General features: G+C 44.3%; 1 long non-coding RNA gene across 1 annotated transcript; it reads left to right on the top strand.

The window, feature by feature from the left end:
• Nucleotides 1–9,495: 9,495 nt before the first annotated feature.
• Nucleotides 9,496–14,985, top strand: LOC131901186 (uncharacterized). The gene is made up of 3 exons (XR_009376425.1): nucleotides 9,496–9,693; nucleotides 14,387–14,491; nucleotides 14,877–14,985. It is a non-coding gene; the product is annotated as an uncharacterized LOC131901186 (long non-coding RNA).
• The last annotated feature ends 599 nt before the right edge of the window (nucleotides 14,986–15,584 follow it).

The raw sequence follows: 15,584 nt of genomic DNA, 5'->3' as shown, positions 1-15,584 counted from the left end.
GGGGTTCAGAGCTGATATAGTACTTCTAATAGGAGTTCTCTTACTTTGGGTAGAGACAGGAAATGATGGTACGGTGTTACGTCCGTTCCATCCAGGAGTAGCGCTACGCTCCTGTTCCTTCCTCACTATGTTTAAGGCTAGCCTTTTGCCCATTAATCTGTCCTTATCAATATCCTGCACTGTTTTCATAAGCAGTGCCGTAGTTTGTGCCTTGCTACATCCCTCTAATTCTTGTTCTACCACATCCGGATTTGTTAATGTGTTAGTCACATTTACTGATTTCATGCCGGCCTTATTTTTAACCTTGGAGGCTACTTTCCCCCACTGTTCTTCAACCTCATCTTGATATTCTCTACCTGTCACCGGGGAGATGTTAGTTTTCTTAAATTTCTTAATTAATCTATTCATTGTAAGTGGTATACCAAGCCGTACAAAAACTTAATTAATTTTTTCCTACGGTACCACTCCCAGTCACTAATTCGTTTAGACTGATTTAAGGAATCAGTTATCAATTTTTCAAATTTTAAATCCGCAATCCTTTCTATCCTTTTGGCCAGCCAGCGCCTCATTTAGCTCTTTCCCAGCACCTTCCGCTCTTCCCCAGGGGTCTGGGTTGGCATCAAGGTGTCCGGTATTCTTTCGGTACTCCGCACCCTTAGGGAGGGTGGTGTTTCCCGTCTGCTTCTGATACTCTCTCTCCTACCAGTTCTTCCTCCTTGGACCTTCAGATTTTCTTTAGGTCCTCAGAGTTGACTTCGAGGAGTTGATTTCTCAGAGCGGCTTTGAGGTCGCTTGCTAGTTTATTTGGTTTCCTGTAATTTGTTACTCCACCAGAGTAATAGCCAATTCTTTTGTATTACTTATTTTACATTCCTCAGTGCTCAGTGGTCAAGGAGGCCTTAAGCCCAAAATCCTGCCGACTACGCCAACTGTAGCGAGCACATACCCCAGTTACGGGGGAGGAATAATCACTCTTGATTCAGACTTGGTATAACACTCATTTATTCACACAGTAAGATTACAAGCAATATTCATCCTGTCTTCCAAATGGAAGCAGGAGTACCTCTCTGGATATACAGGTCCGGACTCGCCACGTCTTTTCCTCTGGATCTTGGGTCAGCCTTCCTCAGGTCAGCCACGTCTGCACTGGGCACAGGATCTCACGTCTCTGGCAGAGGAGAGTCGTCTCACGCGAGGGCCTGACGAGCTCTGTTGGTCGGGTCTGAGGCTTCATCTTTTATATTCTTTCCTGGCTAGGTTTCTAGTCTTATCCCTACTTTCACACATAGTCTATAGCTTATCACTACTCCATTTGTGGTTTACTTACATCATTCTATTGCTTATCACTCCTGACCAGGGTTGTTCACCCTAGGCCTTACATGTGTTCCTTACAGTATTGAAATCCAGCAATCAAAAGTCCCCTTTAGCTCACCTAATTAACATTCCCAATTGAAATTAAATACCTCATCCCAAGGCAAGATTTCCCATTTTCCCTTTATAAACCACCATTTCCCTATGGGCCACGGCTATCTCCCTCTATCCAGAGGCATTCCTTTTCCCCTCTGTGACAAATATCCCTGTCTGTCACGTCCGCCTCGACCAGCAAGGATGACGCGATGCCAGACTCTTCTCTAAGCAGTTTATTCAGGAACCTTGAACAATCTTCTGACCCCGGGGAAAGTCATTTTCTTCTGCTCTCTCACTCTCACTCTCTCTCTCTCACTCTCCTCTCTCACTCTCACAGTCACCCCCTCTAAAGCCAGCCCACGCCCTTTTATAGCCACTGGGCAATTCAACCCTGTGGTGCCACGTGAACAATGCCGCTAGGGTCAGACATATGCAAGCAAGCCAGATTAGGTCCAGGTGTGCAGAAGCAAGCCAGATTCTAGCCTTAGCCAAATAAGGAGCACCTGCCATCGGGAAGGCAGAAGCCAGACGCTGCGCCATCTTTGAGGCACGGCCATGCACGGCTCTCTACACCTGTCCCCTTCTCTCTTGTCTTCTATCTACTGTGGGTTTTTTGTTTTGTTTTGTTTTTTGTTTTTTCTTATTCCCTGCCCTCTGTCCCTCTGGGGCAAAGAATTCTCCTTTGTGCTGACAACTTGGTCTTGGGGATCCTGGGTAGATACTTTTTCTTTCCTACACTGTGCTTTTTCTTTTTTTAGACAAGGTCTCCCCATGTATCGCTGGCTGTACTAGAACTCACTATGTAGACAACCAGGCTGGCTGCAAATTCATAGAGATCCACCAGCCTCTGCCTCTGGAGCACTGGGATTAAAGGAGTGGGCTCTCAAGCCTGGCCTAATACGCTGTATATGTTAGGAAATTGTAACAAGAAAGACTGCATGTTTCATTCAAATACAATTTATTTTTCAATCTTGGGATTAATTATGAGGCCTTGCAACATGCTATGCAAGCCTACCTGAGCTATACCCCAGCCCCTCACTTTTAGGCAGAGCCTTAACCTCTGAGCCATGCACCATTACTCTTTTTATATACGCATTTATTCAGTGGGTGTATGAGACAGAGAGAGAGAGAGAGAGAGAGAGAGAGAGAGAGAGAGAGAGAGCACACCAGCCCAAGTATGAAGGTTTGGGAACAACTTGCAGGAGTCATTTCTCTCCTTCCACCATGTGCATGTGGGTTCCAAGGATGAAACTCATCAGGTATGGCAGCCAACACCATTACCCACTGAGCAGGCTTACTGGCCGTGTACAACATAATGTCTTCAGAATTTCTCCGATGATAATTTGACACTTCACACTGTGTGAATCCCAGGGATGTTCAGTCACTGTCCACATCCTCCTGGTCTCTCCACACAAGGGCCTCTCCTACCACATGTGTGGACCATGACCATGCCTTTGGTTTGTGTCCCTGTGGCCTCTGCACCCCTCACTGACACTTCAGGGCTGCACACAGCTGTCCTGCCAACCAGAGGCAGGGTTCCCCAGAGAGCTTGAAGCCACAGGACCATGTTGATGTGGCTTTCAGTTGAGCTTTGTGTCTTGAGAGTGATCTTGTAAAGACAATAAAGGTGGAAACTTGGGATTACTACTACATTGAAATACACTAAGGAAGTAAGCAAGCTGTCCTCTGGGAGATCTGGGAGCAGATGGACAGGAACCAATGACCTTTTTTGTTTTCTGTTTCCTCAAACTTCTGCCTTTTGTAAACAACCAGGAGGCTGTTAGGCTGTTATGTCTGAGGCCACAGGGGAAGTGATTGTAGGGAGAAGGACTGGTGGTCACTGGCTACTTCAGTCTCAATGCTCAGAGGTTCCAAGTGGAAAGTGTGGAAAAAGAAAGAGCAAAAATTATTCATAAAACTGCCTCACCTGAACCTCCTTCAGTCTACGTGAACAAGGGTAGGAGGAAATATGAATGGACTGGAAAGGCAGATGGGAAATGTGGCAGGACAGGGTGCCTGGAGACACTCAGGGGTCAGGCCTGAATTGTGATTAGTCCTATCCTGGGAGGGGGCTGTGGTCCCTGAGGGCATCTGGACTGAAGTACCAGTGGCTGCAGGTGGGGATGTCGGGACCTCTTCCCAGACTTAATGGTTTTTCAAAGCTGCTTCTTTACTAGACTGGGAGGAAAGTTCCAGCACCTAGCTGACATCTGTGGACAGATGAAAAGGGGCAAAAATTCTGCCTGAGGGAGACTTAAAAAAGAATATTTATGCATATATATATATATATATATATATATATATATATATATATATGCATCTTACCTGTGAAGGTCAAAGGACAACTTACCGGGGTTGGTTCTCTCCTTACATGTAGGTTCTGTGGACTGAACTCAGGTCATAAGGCTTTACTTGCTGAGCGATCTCATGATCCTAATGGTGTCTCTAAGGCAAAACTGTAGGTGCTGGCACAGTACAGAGGTGGTGTTTTGATGCAGGGGTATGTGGGTACCTGGTGGAAAGAAGACCCAGAGGCACCTTAAGAATAAATGTAGCCCTTGGCGGCTGCAGGGGGTTCAGCTTTGAAGGACTGAAGCATCTTCCCTTCGCCTAGGGCGTTGTTATTTCTCTCTAATTGCAGTTTAGCCAGTTAATTTTCATACCTTCAAAGCAACCTGAAAGGAGCTCCCAGCCATAAAATGCCCAGTGCAATGTACTTGATTTCTCAGGTACCACGGTTTTCCTTGTTTCCTGAGCAAGTTTTGCCTAGGCCTTTGATCCTTTGGAGACTCTCTGATAAGAGAGACAAAGGTGTGGTTAAACACAGGAAGGATTAGGGCTAGGTGCTACTCTCTGGAACCAGGCCAGGAGCTCAGCAGGACCCAGGCACAGTGGTGGATCCTCTGGAGCCAGAATTGCAGCTGTTGTGCTGCCAGATGTTAGTACTGGGAGCACAACTCAGGTTCTAGGTAAGAGCAGCCTGTGCTTTTCACTGTTGAGCCATCTGGCTCGCCCCATAAATCTCCTTGTAGAAGATAAATTAGTGCCAAGCATTGTGGCATGCACCTTTAGTCCAGCACTCAGGAAGTAGAGGCAGGAGGATCTCTATGAGCTGGAGGCCAGCTTGCCTGGTCCACAAAGCAAGTTCCGGGACAGCTGGGTTGTTACACAGAGACACCAAGAAACTTCATTTTCTACAAAGTCAGGTGGAATGATGAGAGCAGCCCCTCCAGGCTCCTGGAGCTATGAAGTTAGTAGCTCCTGTGCTCAAGACCCAACCCAGCACTCAGGAGTTCAGGGCTGTCCTCAGCTACACAGCAACTTCATGGCTAGTCTGGGGTACATGAGACCCTGTGTCTAAAAAACGAGGGATGGTTTGGCTTGCTAACTGGCTGAGTCCATGAAGGTGCTTGCCTGTGGCTCCATCCACTAAGGGGTAAAATCCAAATAAAATGTGTGCATATCCCTTAGGGTCAGAGTCACACTTAGGTGTGAACCGTGTTTAAACCCAGGCAAGTCCATGCCCCTGACTAACCAGCTGAAACAGCCCTCATTTAGTCCTATGAGAAAATCCTAGCCAGGCTCATGGGTTCCTCTCATCCCCACCTGGGAAGAGAGAATTGTTGGTTTTGTATTGTTGTTGTTTGAGACAGGGTCTCATGTAACCCAGGCTGGCCTCAGTATCCCCATGTGGCCAAGAATGACCTTGAGCTCCTGTCCTTCCTGCCTCTACCTCCCAAGTGCCCAGATGTCAGGCATCCCACTGGGCTATAATTTCTGCAGAATCCCTAAGCCATCAGCAAACTGCAGCTCCTGGCCAGTCCTGGCCTGCACCCTGATTCTGCAAATAGTTCTTTGGGTATCTGGCTTTGCCCTCGGGCACTCTGCCCCGAGCTCCCATCATAACACTTGAACCAGGTCCTTACTGACATAGACCCCTAGATGGTCAGTCTTTACTGTCAACCTGACACAATCTAGAGTCACTTGGGAAGTGAAAGATTGTCTGGGTCAGGCTGGTCTGTGGGTGTGTCTGGGAGGGTTGTCTTGATTGTCCTGTGGGAGGCCTGGCAGCCCCTTCCTTGATCTCAGAGTCCCTGCCCCATGGATCACCACCCCATCTGAGCCCTACATTTGCCCCTAGATGCTGGCCTTCCTTCCCTCAGGAGGCTTCCCTCCCTTGGCTTATACAGAAACCTGTTATGGGAACAGTCAGGGGTCAGACCACCTTCCCTTTGATGTGCTTTCTTAGAGGTCAGAGGGGGATGCAGGAGTTTTAACACTGGGTGTACAGCATTAGCAGATTTTGTTAAATGGGACAGCCACATGCATCAGACATAGGAAACTAATGCATGTCTGCTGGACCACCTTCAACACTGAATCATCTTGAAGGGACTGTGCTTCTGTGTGCTATGGAGGTGCCAGCAACTGACTTCTTACGGCATTCTCAGGGCATGCTTGCTTTCTACACAAAATACTGTCGACTTAAGGAGTCCAAATTTCTACACTGGTGTAAGTCTTCAAAGCTTACAAAGAGCAACAGCAACAGCACAAGCAAAGGTGGGTGCCAGGCTGCCAGGTACCACAGATAAAGCAAGAAGGAGCACAGAGGGTGTGGTGTTGTGGTTCATACCCTTCTCATTCACCACTGGGCCAGGGGATCCTCTGTAGGAAATCAGGAGGCAGCAGGATGGAAAAGGAAAACTAAAACACTCTCCTTGCAGAAAACACCCAAGCCTATTCAGACTAGAGTGAAGAAGATTGCCAAGTATGCGGGTCAGCCTGTGTATCCAACTAAAATGGATTTCTAGGCAGATATCCGAGCCAGTGAGCTGCAGACTCCAAGCCTGTATAGGTGGTACCAGCCAGGCCCTCAAGGGCGTGCAGAGAATCAGCTGTGAAGAACAGAGTGCAAGCTCTACTTCTTGCCTGTCTGACAGCTGGGCTTGGTAGTTAAGAGCACTTGCTGCTCTTACGGAAGATCTGGTTTCAACTCCCAGCATCCACATGGTAACTCCAGCTCCAGGGGATGCAATGCACTCTTCTGACCACCAAAGGCAGCAAGACTGCACATGATGCACAGACATACATGCAGGTGAAACATTCATGTGCAGAAAACAAAGAAATCATAAAAAGAAGCAAAGAAAGAAAGAGGAAAAATGTCACCATGAGGCTATCTCAACAAAATGAAGGGTTGGCTGGAAGAGAGCTTGCCTTGCGTGTGTGAGCCCTTTCATTCACTTTAGCACGAAAAGCTAAAAACAAAAGTTAGGCCAGTAAGATGATTCAGTGGGTAAAGGTGCTTGCCACCAAACCTAACACCCTGAGTTTTATCTGCAGGGCCCATGTGGTGGAGGGTGAGAACGAATACCCACAAGTTGTCCTCTGACAGCTATATGGACATGTGGCATGAACCCTGCCCCTAATGCAAAAAAAATGTAAAAAGTCATTTTTAAAAAGTGACCTCAAAACTCATTTGCACAATCAATGCTAATTAAAATGTTCCAGCCATGTATTGGTGGCACATGTCTTTAATCTTAGCCCTCAGGAGGCAGAGGCAGGCAGGGAGATTTCTGAGTTTGAGGCCAGCCTGGTTTACAGAGCAAGTTCAGGACAGTCAGAGCTACACAGAGATACCCTGTCTTCAAAAAAACCCAACCAAACCAAAATTAAAAATAAGTGTTTCAAAAGCACATCCTTAACAATTTCAGAGTGAAAAGGCAATGTTTTGAAACCAGATATCACCCCTAAATGTCATACATGAAACTGTGTGGGGAAACCCGTGAGGAGCCATCTGGTAAATCGGGACATGGTGTTCAGGGACTTGATGACCCTCAGCACCAGCACACCCTTGACACTGATTCAGGATTCCACAAAGTCAAACACCAGGCAGGTTCTGTGTTCTCACCTGGAATATGAAAGGCCTGGATTCCATCTTCACCATGACACAGGCCTGTGCACACACATGACCAACATGTGGTGTTGGATGTGGTAGCCCAAGCCTTTAATCCCAGCCTTCAGTTGGCAGAAGCAGGTGGATCTCTGTGAGTTCCAGGCCTGTAAGGGCTATGTAGAGACCCTGTATGGAAGAAAAAAAATCCTAATGGAATATTGATCTCTTGAAAGCAAATCTAGAAATTCTACTAATCAAGACACAAGAACTTCTTGCTGCAGCTGCTGGCAACTAGCTATTAAAAAACCCTCAGACTCAGTAGTGAGAAAATGTTTAACTTAGAAAATGTTTGATCTGAAATGTCAGCAATGATATGAGAATTTTATGACCAACAAGTGGGCTGTGGAGACACTGGGAGGGTCTTAGCAGTTGCTCTGAAAGCCTGAGGACCTGAGTTTGAATCCTCAGGAACTACATAAAAACAAGTCCTGGAATGCAATGGGAGCCTCTAACCCCAGGAAGGGGTGAGGGACACCCAAGGAACCTGAGAACTGGTAGTTCTTGAGAGCCTGTTACAAAAGAAAGATACGTGATATTTCACTGTTACCCACATTTGCACTTATGGTTGTTCAAACTGGCGTGGTCACACCTGTGTCACAGACACAATACACACAATACACACACACACACACACACACACACACACACACACACACGAAATAAGACAAGCAACAGGTATAGGGCAATGACTACAATGAACTGATGTGGAGAGACCTGCTGCTCCCCTTCACCTGCACCCCACTTCCCAGCTCTGCTTCATAGAAGCACTATAAGGTCTCTGCATTTGTGGCCTGTTCTCCTTTGGTCCTTGTCTGCCCTTCAGATGCTCTGCTGAACCTTCTGATCACAACAGGGCCCCACCATGGCCCTACTCCAGAACCCAGCAGCCACCAGCAACTTCAGGTCCATGTGTGCAGCAGTAAATTTGCTGCCTTAATCTTAAATGCCCTTTTTTATCCTGTCTCAGTTAAGTTGTTGGTGTGAAAAATGAGCAGTTGGGTTCCAGAGGGTGCTGGGGATCAGTTCCCCTGTGGTTTTTCCTGTTTGGAAGACAAGTGTCTGGCTTGCCTCCAGATACAGAGTAACCATTCCTTGACCCCTGCTGTTAGAGGGGTGTATAAGCCCATGTTGGTACTAATAAAGTGAGCTCCTTCCCTGACAAAACTGGGTGTCTAGAGTGCTGTTTAACCTCGGTGTCCCTCGCCAGATTTCGTGCTCCAGCTGCCTAGGCCGCAGCAGGTCCAGGACTCAGGACTCCTTCCCCCTTAAATGGTCACTCCAGGCTGACACAGGCTGGCCTGCTGCTGGGTCCTTAGGCCCTCAGTGTCTCTGAGTACCCCGGGTCTTGCCCCTCACTGCAAAGGAGCAGCTGCTGCCTTCCTTGCCCTGCCTCTTCAGCCATGGCATCCCCACTGGAGCAGCCTGGGTATCACTGGGTTTGTGGTGTGCCATGTGGCTTACCTCCCCAGGACTGGGGATGTCTGCATGCTTGGCTTGTGTCTGCAGCTGGACATGGAGGCAACACCTGACTGCACTGGCCAGGATGGCCTTACACCCTTGGTCTCAGGAGATTCTCCTGCCTCCCAAGTGCTTAAATGACAGGTGTGTGCCACCATGCTGGTTAGAAAGTAGGTTTGATCAAAGACAGGGATCTGAGGTCCTGGTACTTCCAATGAAAGGACCAAGCAGATGCCATAACTGGCTGTTCAGTCTTCTCTCAGAGATCAGGCCTCAATTTCAGTTTCCTGAGACTTGAGCAAGCAGTTTCTGGGAGGGCCATGAACAAAAGACATAGTCCTTGCAGTAGCTCCCTTTCTGCACATACTCTGACTGCTCAAAGTTCAGCCAGATGTTTACTTTCTGGGGCCCCTCACCAACTTAGAGTTATGTGCAGTACATGCTTAGCCAGCCAGCCCCCATGGTGGCTCAAGGACAAAGCCTGGGACTTGTGCTGGACTGCCCCCAAAGCAATAAATTGTAACCACCAACCAGTAAAAGAGAACAGAGATAGAAATAAACCAATCCAAGTTACACCCGTGCAAAACTCCCCCAACCCCCCTGAAGGGCTTGTGGATTTTGCCTTTAAAAAGCTAGCCACACAAAGAAAAAGCAAGTTCCTCCTGGCCTCACGACTACGAGTGAGTGCTTTGGATCGAGCTTCCCTGTCTGCGGCTTGTAAACAAACAGAAATAAACCATGCTGTTGCATTCTGAACCTAAGGTTTGTGGTGAAGTCTTTGGGGTCCCTATCTGGGCATAACATTTGGTGCGTTGGCCGGGAACCCCAGAGACCCCACCAGGACCCTCAAGTGTCCAGAGGTTTATTGACATCTACCGGTAAGAGCGCTCTCTGTCTTGTCTGTGTCTGTCATGTTACTGTTGTTTTGTACCGGTCGATCGATTTGTACTTTGCAGGCTCGATTTGTACTTTGCAGGCTCTCACTGGGACAGACGTGTCCGGACAGTGATCCTGGGAGGGAAAGAGAGACGTCTCATTCCCTGATTTGGGCAAGAGACCTCTTGGTCTCGAGCCATTTGAGGCCACCTCAGAGGTGACCATTTGGTTTAGGAGCATCTTTGGGTATCTTCCCCCAAGGTGGTGGGAGGAAGTGCCACTTTGTATTTTGTCCTGGGAATTTGTCAGAGCCATTTTGTGGGGTTTTTTTTTTGTATGTTTTGTTGTGATCATTGTTACTTTACTCTCTCCTTCTCTTCCAAGAAAAAAAAAAAGGTGCATGTCTGACTGACAGGGATGTGGAAGCCTCTGATGTCTGTTTGATCAAGGACAGAGATCCTCGAGTCTGGATTGTTTTTGGTGTGATTGAGCCTGGAGGGTCACTTCCCCCAGAGCACATCAGGTTGTCATTGTTCTTGGAGCTTTGTTGGTTGTCTTGTTGGGGCAAAGTTTTTCGTGTGCCCTTGGTCTTGTGTGTAATGTGTTAATTGTTCTCATTGTTGACTTGATTGTGAAGGACGCTATGGGACAGTTCCCTTCTTCTCCACTATACCTTTGCCTAGCCCACTGAAAGGATGTGGGAGCCACAATAGAGGGAACTGGGTCCCCCACCCCCACTCCCCGACTGAACTGAGATAAACAGGTAGCTCCTGCCAGGTGGGGCTTGCATTCTGCAAGAGCTTGCTGGCTGTGAATGAGGCCATCGTCTCAGTGCTGATGTGCCGGTACTTGGATTGTCTGTGTAAATGTTATTTGTTTCTGTCTACTAACCTCCCTTACTTTCCTAGAGGAAGAGGAGGAGAGAGAGGCATAACAAAGGCCACCTCCCTCCCTCCGTAGCTCTCTTGCTATCAGGACTGCAGCCAGCTGGCTGCTCTTAGGAGGGTGGGGGTGCATGCTCTCGGTACAGGCGAGCAAAGATGGGAGCTTTGGACAGGGCAATGGGGTCTGCCTGCAATTGACAAAAACTGTGTGAACACTGAGCAGAGAATCTGACTTTAGTCAGAGGAGTTAACAAAACCTTTTTTTTTAGGAACACTGGCAGTCAAGGACATGCTCTATGCCCACTGCTCCCCCTCCCTCCCTTTACTGTGATAACTTCAAGGTCTCTTCTGCTGGCCAGCAGCTTCTCTTGTTAACCCTTCTCTGTCCTGGTATTGCTTAAAAAGAAATGTTAAATTACTAGTTCAAGATACTGGGAAAATTATGCTTTTGTTTCCACAGGAAAAATAAAAATTTACATGGTGTGAAACCTCAATAACCCCCCTTCTTCTATCCCCTACAGACAAAGAGGAGCCTAAACCAGGATTCCTAAGTGTAGATAAGAAGTTAGACCCCTTTTTCCCAGGTGGCTTTATCAGCTACAGAAACTTAGAAAAACACAGAGTCAGAATATATGGCCATCTGGCAGAGGCTAAGTGGTCATAAAACATCCCAAACTTCTCAAACCCCGGAGACAGCTCGTAAAACTCCTAGACAGGGTTGTTTAACTAGCCTCACAAAGAAAGGGTGCGCTCCTTCCAATCTCCCTGCTGTGTGTGAGAGATTTGGAACAAGCCCCCTGCCGCGGCTTGTAAACTTTGACTTCATCTGAAGTCAACCTTCATCATAAACCTTGCTTTTTGCATTCTGTACCTAAGTCTTCCAATGGCTTCTTTGGGGGCGAACTGGGCATAACAATGGGTTTTGGTCATTTAAGTTCAGTGGGTTACAAATACTTGCCATCATTTAAGAGAATTGGTTTCAAATTATTGTTGGTTAAGATAAAATATAATATTTTTATAAAAATACAAAGGTTTGAGATATGAAGATAAAAGTTTAAATAAATGATTTTTTTGGTTTGAGAAAGCAGTTTAAGATATAAAAGTTTAAAGGCTTAAGCGTGTCATGAGGATTTAAATATATGATATTTTGGGTCTAAATAAATAGTTTGAGATATAAAAATATAGAACTTTAAAGTTTAACTTTAAAGTTTAAATAAATTATAAGATTTAAATAAAGTTTATACAGGATATAAGATATGTAAGTTTGTAAAAATTCTCTTGTTAGATCTGTGTTAAGAAATATCTAGGTGTTTGCTAAGTTAAATATATGCTAATGGTAGCCCTGTATAAGTTTGTAAAATAGATCTATAGAGTTCCTTTAAGAATATAAGCTTGCAAGAAGAATCTAAGGTAGTCCTAAGACATGTAGTAATAAGCTTGTAAGAAGTAAAGATGCTAGTTGTAAATGTAAGTTTAAATAAGAAATAAGATGGAATGAACATAAGAAATATAATAAATATATAAGAAATAATAAGAAATATATTTGCTAAAGTAGTTCTATAGTTTCCTTAAGGAATATAAATAAATAAATGTTAATATGTTATATATGAGTTTGTAAAATGTTGAATATGAGTCTAAATGCTTTGCAAGGCAAAAAAAAAGTTATATGTGAGTTTGTAAAATGTAAATGTTAAATGTGAATCTATTCTTAATGTATATGGTTGAAAGAACCTGAGACACGGAAGGAAGTGTCCTAGTAGACTGCAAAGTAGTCAGTCAGAGTAATTTTCAAAAGTTCCAGAAGCCGCTAAGAAGCTAAGAATGGCGGACGCCAGAACCAGCACAAGGCATCCGCAGCTGAGATCCGTGGAAAATTGACACAACACAGAAAAACCTGAGCTAACATCAAAAATGGTGCGGTTTAGAATACTACTGTACCTAAAAAGGTCTCTGGCTTAAGAATAAATTCAGAGACGCTTGTTTGAACAAAAATTGTTAACTGCAAAAAGTTTTGGTTGAAAAACATCTCTTCATATTTTGAAGTGAGAGCCTAATACCAGAATTTATTTCTTGTTTGAACTTTTTGAACTTAAAATGAGATAAAACTACAGAAAGATTTTGGTTCTGGATTTCTTCATATTTGGAAGGCTAGTACCAGAATTTATCATTTGAATTTAGGACTTAATGAACTGAACAATAGATTTCATTGCAATGGGACAATTTTGAGTTTACTTACAGTAATGACCCAGAAACTGTTTTCTGGGACTGGTTTTGTTACAAATGGAACTGTTTAAATGGAAAAGTTTGGGTTCCTCTAACTAGGTTTGAGATTTTGTTTAAAAAATTATAAAGAAAAGGAGGAGTTATGAGATTGAATTATGTTTGCAGAAACCTATTGATATTAATGCACCCTGGTTTTGTGGAGTTAAGGAAATATTTAAGTTTGATGTGAATACATTGAAGTTTTTCCTATGTTCTGTTAGCAAGAAAATTCAAATGATTGAGTTAAAGTTGTAAGACGGAGAAAATTATTAACTATATTTAGCACCATATATGCTAATTCAAATGGTTCTGTTAAGAGTTTGCTTTGAGTTGTAAGATTGAGAGAATTGTGACTATGTATAGCAATATTTATGTTAACCTGTTAATGGTAATGATGAAGCTAAGGGATTCTTTAAGTTTATAGTCACCTTAAGAGTTTTTGGTTTAGAAAGGGCTTGAGGCAGCTAAGACTGCTGTAGTCACCTTAGACCTAATTCAAAAGAGAAATGCCATCTTTATCATCATCTACTCCCATACTGGGAGGTGTAACAGCTATGGAGATTGCTGTAAGCCATTAATAGGTTTTTTTATATATATTAAGAAAGGGGGACCTGTGGGAGCCCGTTCTCGGGTTCCTCGTGGCTTTACCCAGCAGGTACACATAGAGGATGATTAGACCACGGGCCTAAGTGCAGGTGTCTGGGATGGTCTGCACTTGGCTGTGCTGGAGGAGGAGGTCTTTTGCTCCACCCCTTGGCTTCTCTATAAAAACTCTGGGGAACTGTGGGGGTGGTTGGGTAAACGCCTCACAGTTATTAGAATACGTAAAAGCAAGATATAAGGGTCTGAGGATAAAAAAGGCTTAAATAATGATTTAAAACAAATGACTTGAGATATATAAAAAAAAAAGAAACATGTTTCAGATTTCTTTGTCTTGCTATTCTGCTGTTACATTGAGACTCCAAAGGGTCATAGTTGTAAAAATGTCTGTCTACTCTACAGGTATGAATGAAAAATGTGGCCACATGTATGTTTGGTTTTGAATGTCTGAGTTTGCATGTCCTTTGTGTTAAGGAATACAAGTTAATACTAGTCATCTGGCTATTCAGATACTAGTTTAAAGCATAAACTGTTCTATTTTAATTAAAAAAAAAACTAAGAGGTATATTTGACTAATATATCTATAGGAGAACAAATTGGCCTGGTTATTGTTACCAAACTTAGAGATATTTTCAAGATTAGGCCTAGATTTGTTTGGCTTAGATACATTTAATAGATAATGGTCCTCAAACCTGTCAAAGATCTGATAAATATGGCATTTACATTATTTGATAAAAAGCTTACTATAGCAAACAGAGACTCCGAGCTCCCCAGCTCCTAGCAATGACTCCCAAGGTCTCCAAAGAAGATATGGAACAATGACAAGAAGATGCCACCTGAATTGTGGACAACACCAACCACTGGGCAAGACGCTCTGACTCAACACCTGCTGCCAGGGATCTGGCATATGAGACACTGACAAGATAAGGTCAGTCTTTATCCTCCACAGGGAGAATTTCACATTATGGGCCCAGCAGCCAAGACTGATGCTGTCCTGACACCTGTCCTGCCAACACTATGAAGACTATAGGAGCCTGGGATGATGGCAGTCTGGGTAATGAATAGTCTCTGTTGTTTTTTAAATAGACTTAAAAGTCTGCACTCAGGTAAAGTTTATCCTTCTCAGATCTTTGATGACATTGATGACTGGACTAGCTATAGCTTTCTCAGCTTAGTAATTGATTGATCAATGGATTAATTAATTAAATCTAATAAGTCTCTTTAAAAAAGATAAACAGGTTCTAAATATAGACTTACAGATGCTTTTCATTGGGCCAAGGAAATTTCAGTCTAATCTATACTTGGTTCTCTAGATAGAAAAGACACTATGGATTTCAGGGCAAATTGATAATACTACAATTACTAAGACTATGGGTCTAAAAGTTCCAAATAAGTTCGTAAGTTTTAACTCCTGTTCCTAGTTTATATCTATCTCATAGGTTTCCACTTGGCTGACAGATACATCCAAGCATCATTTGCTGGTGACAACCTACTGCAAATGACTATGAGCCCTGAACTTGCTGAAAGCTGATGTGGACCAATTCAGCCGATATGCATACCATCTCTTCAGCTGGTCAATTAAAACATTCCCTCTTGTCTTTGTCTAACATTCTGGCTTTCCAGGGTCTTGACAACAACGTCCCAATGTCAGCAGGAAGTAATTACAGAAGAGAAACCATCGCCCTTTTTCCCCCCACCCTGGAATGTTAGATCAAAAGGGAATTTCTTGTCATAGGGAACCTGAGATAAAGTTCCAAGTTCCTTGAGGATAAGGAACTCTCTCAGCCATCATAAGGCTTTTGGCCCTGTGCCTCTGCTAATTACTGTTGGCTCTTATATCACTGATGTCTTAACTAAATGATGATTCATGTCTGGGTACCACTAAACTGAGGATGCTAGAATTCCAATATCCACCTCTGAACCCATGACACACTTGCAGATGGCAAAAACTGAATAGGGGAAGCTTGCTTTGCCATTGATAATGGAAAAACTCTTATGTTCTGGTCCAATTAGTCTCTGATATGAAATTCTTTGAGCAGAGAGGCAGATACACTCGAGAACCTGTGTCTATGACTATTGTCCTCTTGTTAGGTATTGGGGGCATCGCTGCAGGAATTGGTATAGGAATTACTGCCCTCGTGCAGAGC

The sequence above is a fragment of the Peromyscus eremicus genome, unplaced genomic scaffold (assembly GCF_949786415.1).
Source record: "Peromyscus eremicus unplaced genomic scaffold, PerEre_H2_v1 PerEre#2#unplaced_46, whole genome shotgun sequence".
Classification (NCBI taxonomy): Eukaryota; Metazoa; Chordata; class Mammalia; order Rodentia; family Cricetidae; genus Peromyscus; species Peromyscus eremicus.
Note: the sequence above shows the minus strand (reverse complement) of the source record. Positions and strands in the feature narration are given on the sequence as shown.